We start from the raw sequence: 5,779 nt of genomic DNA on the forward strand, positions 1-5,779 counted from the left end.
ATTTCGGAAAAATGCTAAGATTTATGTGAGCTGGACCGATTTGAAAATTGAGCTTTTTTCGTATAAAAATGGTTTTTTAAAGCTGAAAAAAAAATCACCTCAGAAGACAAAACATTTTAAGCTTAAAAAATTTGCATAAAAAGATAAAAAAAAAAATTCTACGGAACTATAATAATTAGATTTTTGAGGTTGTTTTTGCACTTTTTTCAAAGATTGGTTTAAGAAAAACTTGAATAACTCAGCCAAAACTTTTTTTTTTTGTATGGAGAGTGATGCAGTCTAATGTACATATATAAGAGTGGCATATGTGTGAGTGTAGATTTTGTAGCCCATAAATATTTTGTGCTCGTCAGATATTGTTTTGGTATATTTACTTGCGATTGCATATAACATTGTGAACACACAAATATTCACACGAATATTTGTAAAATGCAAGTGATAGAAAGTGATGCTCCAGTTTTGATGCAACACAATTTCCTGCTTTCACTAGTTAAACTAATGTTTAACTTTAGATTCTTTATATATGTATTTTATAAATATGTATGTATATACATTAGCGTACATCACTATCCATACCAAAAAAAAAATCGAATATTACTTTTCCATCGGAATTATAAAACTTACTACATTTTAAGACTTTAGCTAAAATATTTCGGAAAAATTATAAGACTTACGTGCGCTGGACCGATTTAGCATCAAAAATCGTTTAATTTTGATTGCAGTGATAAACTTTCTAAACAATTTTATGCAGACCTTTTAAGTTTGAACTCTTCTATCATCTAAGGCGATTTTTTGAAAGAATGTTTTTTAAAACTACTTTTTTTTCTAGGTATTAACAAATCGGCACAGCACACGTATTTCGAAGTATTTTGACGGCAGCCTTAGAATAAAATAAATTTCGTAATTCCGATGGTAGACCGCAATTTTTTTTGGCAAGGCACCCTAATGTGCAGCTTTTGATGTTTTAGTTTTTTCTCCATTTATTTCTGCAAGCAAGCATTTTCCTTGAAAACTGAGCATTTGTTACTTTTCCAACAGTGTTATGAGATTATCAATTGAATTTTTCCTCTTGAAGGTAAATATGAATGCAGGAAATTGAAGTAATTACATTTGCAAGGTAGAAAGTATGGTAAAAAGCAAAATTTTTTCAGGAAATATTGGGGTAGATAATAGATTGAGAGACATGGCAAAGATATGATTTGGTAGCAAAAGGAAAAAATAGAAAATAAGCGAATTAATTTAGCATTTATAATATTTTTCGTAATAGCAAAATGCTTGGAGGTAATTTTTTGTGAAATATTGGAAAGATTGTTAAATTTTTCAAGGTAAGACCTACTACTTTGAGAATAATAAAATTATGGGAAGCTTCAGAAGAGAAATATTAATACCACTAATTTGCAAATGTTCAAAATTAAAATTTCTTAATAAATTTTTATTTATGACTCCATTATGTTGGTGGTACACATCGTAGTATACCAGAAGATAATTTAGGTAGGCCTTCTTTAGTCAAGCCATTCCAAGAGGCCTACCCAAGAGGGGCTGAAAAAAGTGTGTGTTAACCAAAGAAACTAAAACACAGCTCTGAAGAAATTTAGGTATACCAATCACGAAAGACCAAAAGGTACTCTACGTATTGCTATAGCAAGGAGGAACATTCGGACAGTTATCGCCTGCGAAAAGTGCTTGGGAAATATCCCACGAAACAAATTTATAGTCAGAAGCCAAATGACGACTCGAAGTCATTTAGCGAAGACATGTTTGAAGTGTTAAAAAGCACATATGTACTGCCAGAGTGAAACACAGAACACAACACCGCTGGTTATATCTCGTTTATGCCTGTAGCTGTCGTAATTTAAAAGGTTTATCCCAAGAGCTGGACCCTGGTGAAAGTTGGATTCATTCCAAAGGAGGTAGACCCTTCCGCGTAAAGCCAAGCGACTTTCGGCCGGTAAAATATACTTGTAGTAAGTGATGAAGGAGGTATCTGTAACCAGTTACGCATACCTTAGGAATCTAACGGTGAATACCCTGCTGTTACGGTTGCAGTACATACATTTGTCAGGTCTGCTAATGATTTTGGTGACGGCAGTAGAAAAGCCCCATCAAACTCTATACGACCTGGTTCAACACGCCTTATGCGCAGGTGAAAACCTTGCCCAGAGAAACCGGGTTTAATGGAAACCGGGGAAAACTGTCATGTTCCGCTTTTCAAAGACATCGGTGAATAAATCTACAATAGAAAACAAACTAATACACCTAACTACAATTCACCTCAACTCACCTTAATTGCAGTAGTTGAATTTCAGCTACTAATCTACGAAACTGTTTTTGGGTTTTTAGCCAGATATTTCGCTACTATTAGACATTTTTAAATCTATAAATAAATTCTAAATTTACTTTTAAGACGATCGAGTGCACCATAATGTGAAAATTTCTTTATCAGTTGCGGAAGAGTTTTTATCATACGTATATAGTAGACAAATTTACATCAAATTCTTTGCTAAACCCAGGGCTTCGCAGCAAAGTTTTTTTCATCGCTGCGTTCCGGTATTTTATTTTGCTCCGAGTTTCGCTCTTAACTTCACTCCCGCTCCCAATACCATTTGATTTTTATTTTTATTTTTACTTACGTATCTAGCCCTAACCGCTAAAAAATTTAGACTTTTTGTTTGAACATTTCCTTTTGGACGTAGAAATGCAACTAGATGCTCTAGGAGCACTTCGCGCAACCCTTAACTTTTTGGAGTTGTTAACCGTCGATGAAATAGGTGTATCATCGACGTGAATGCCTTGTTGAAGCTTGACCCTTCCTTCATGTTCATGTGGTGAAGAGGGTCGCCATTAATTTCGTTGGGCAGAGGGTTAGGCTCCTTGCCGTGCAGAGGTCATCAATTCCATTCCCAGACGCCAATACCGAGCAGTCGTCAGCGTATGAGATTAGGGAATTTCCCTCCGGTGGCGGGGGGAACTTTGAAATTTAGAAGTTGAAAAATAAGGAGGGGAGGACAACGATTTGAAGTCGCGTTGATTGCATTACTCAACAACTCTGGTCTTTATCAGTCAAGCCAATTTAGTGACAATCTTTTTTCCATAAAAATTTTCTTTTTCTTTCCTTACCGTAGTCGTAGTGCGCCTTCAATTGCGTGAAACTATTTTACTTTGTAATTTATGTAAAAAATGGTGACAAACCGTCGAAGTTGGATACCTCCATTAAATAACACATTTTCGAGGTAATATGTGTAAAAAAAGAAACATTACTCTGGAAATGCTATTTAAATTGAAAAATGGCTGTAAAACTGGTCAAATATACGAACCTCATTGCAAAGCTTTGGGAATCAACTTTCTCCAGAAAAAACTGAAATAATAAAAAAGGAAGTAGCACCCCCACCCACTGCTCTGCCAATAAATAATTTATTGTTGGTAAAAATTTAAAGAGTTTGAGTAAAAGCTCTTCTTGGTATATATGTATATACACATATGTACTCGTCTATTAAAAGCGGTTGCTTGTGCAAATATTTTTTATGCTTTCGCTTCTGCATAATTCCTTTGTCAAGCAACGTCCAACGTCGCCAACCATATCAGCTTATATATATGTGTATGTATGTATGTGGTACTCTTGTGTTCACAACGTTTTCAAGTTCCGGTGTATTGTTTGCTTTTACTACTCTTGTTGCATTTAAGCCATTGGCAATGAAGTGCAGAAAGGCGAACTCGAAAATAAAACTCGCACACACTTGGCACTGCCTGCCAATCGGCCAATCGGCAGGCGATGAAAAAATATTTCGCAACGTTTTTGTTTTGTTTTTCTTTTATCAATTCAGTGGAAAATTCACTTTTGTATAGGTTTTCGAACAATTCAACGTGCAACTGCCGCCCAGCCATTGACACACTTTTAATGAATTGCAACATTGCATCAAAAACTGAAAAGAGCAAAGTTTTTTTTTAAAAAACAAGCGCAAGTGCAAGTGCAAGTGTTGTATGGAAGAATAATTTCAAAAATACATACATATGTATATAGGCGGAACAGACAGAGTAGGCATGTATGTATGTACCTATGTACGTGTGTGTACTAATGGATGCGCAATGTGCGAAAACCTCTGTGGCCTGTCACTGTTTGATGGGGACTTTCGCCCGGCTAAAGCTATAGCTTTGCTATTGATGCCTACGTTCTTTTATCGTCTGTCATTTTCTTCAATGCCGCCCATAATACATAGCCTCATTGCGCGCAGTTTACAAAAGTTTTCTCATTCGCTTACTGATATATTGTACATACATATATGTATGTATACACACCATTATCAATTTTATGCGGACAATTGTTGTATATATTTGCTGATTTGTTGTCGTTCATCTGGTTCTTGTTTATTGAATATATAACTAGTAGGAGATGGGTATTGGCTTAACGGACAGTGGGTCGTTTCATTTCACTGCTTAAATAATCAGTTTCAGCAGGCTAATCGGTTTCTCAGAAAGCCCTAAGAAATAGTTAAATCTTCTTTTCTGCTATGAAAAACCGTACCTCCTTCCCGGTTGAGCCAACTTTAAAAAGATAATGCAAATATTAATCCGCTAACATAAAATTTCGTTTGGCAATTCTACCGAACCAATTTAAAGACCAGTAACACCATCTTTCTGTAGATGAGGAGATGAGTTTTTTTTATTGAGTGATTATAATTGTGATAAGGTGGTGAATAATGTGATGATGAAATGAATGATTAAGACAAAAAGGTTAAGGTAAAGTTGAAGATAAAGACGAACATAAAAAAAAACAAGGAAAAATGCATAAGAATTAGGCTAACAGAAAGGCTTAAATATTTTATCGAAATTTTTCGATAGTAATCGAAATAAATTCAGTCATACAAAATTTTGTTATCGAAAGCTAGTGTTGGGAAGTATCGAGTAGTTTTGAGCATCGGGTATTTTGCAGAGTACTGAGTACTTTCTTTAAATATACACATGTTGGTAACATTTCAATACTTACCCCTCTATTCTAACAGAGTCACAAAACTTAGCTCATCACTGTTGTGATTTCTAGTGCGCCGAGAAATGTGTCACAAAAAATTCGATTTTGGGTGCAAGAAAAATACACAAAATTTAAAAAATTTGTATTGTAGCGGCATATTTTTTGCAGCGGCAAGCTTTGAGGCGCAGTAAAAAATCACAGCAGTGATGAGCTAAAGTTTGTGACTTTGTTAGAATACGGCTGTTAGTGTAGAAATTTCACAAGCTGGCAGTAATTTATTTAAATTAATATACGAGTCCCAAATTACGTCAAATAAATGGCTAACTGTACTGTGTACAAGTATTGTATTTGAGAATTATTGAAACTGCAAATTGAGTACAATAATTTCTGAATACCCGTAAATGTAAATAAAACTCAATACTTTTTAAGTCTATTGGACACTTAATACTGGGTACTTTCAATCGATCCTGATTATTGGAACAGAGTATTTTTGAGTACTGAGTATTTTCGAGTTCTTTTAAGTTCTGAGTACCTTCGAGTTCATTTTGACGTAGAATACGTCTTACCTTAAGGTATGGGGGCTATGTTCAAATGTTGTAGTTGTAATTTTTAGAGCTTCACAAAAACGCTTATTGCACGAGAACTAATGAAGCGATTTCAAAGAAAAGTATGGCGTTTCAAAGATAAAATTCCAAACCTGTCGACAGATTCATTTTTGTAAATAACCAATTCGGTTTCGGTCGTAAAAACAACGGTAAACATTGCCTTATTTTGGGGTCAATTTTGAGCCTTTAAAGTGCTCTAGCAACTTATTGT

The 5,779-nt window shown here is 34.8% G+C and overlaps 1 long non-coding RNA gene across 1 annotated transcript; it reads left to right on the forward strand.

Moving 5' to 3' along the window:
- The first annotated feature begins 258 nt into the window (after positions 1-258).
- On the forward strand, positions 259-5,575 carry LOC108382204 (uncharacterized). Its single transcript, XR_001849668.1, has 5 exons — positions 259-269; positions 443-445; positions 1,472-1,552; positions 2,867-2,876; positions 5,564-5,575. It is a non-coding gene; the product is annotated as an uncharacterized LOC108382204 (long non-coding RNA).
- Positions 5,576-5,779: the final 204 nt, after the last annotated feature.

This window comes from Rhagoletis zephyria, unplaced genomic scaffold, assembly GCF_001687245.7.
Source record: "Rhagoletis zephyria isolate East Lansing unplaced genomic scaffold, Rhagoletis_zephyria_1.1 Rzeph_scaffold_25727, whole genome shotgun sequence".
Classification (NCBI taxonomy): Eukaryota; Metazoa; Arthropoda; class Insecta; order Diptera; family Tephritidae; genus Rhagoletis; species Rhagoletis zephyria.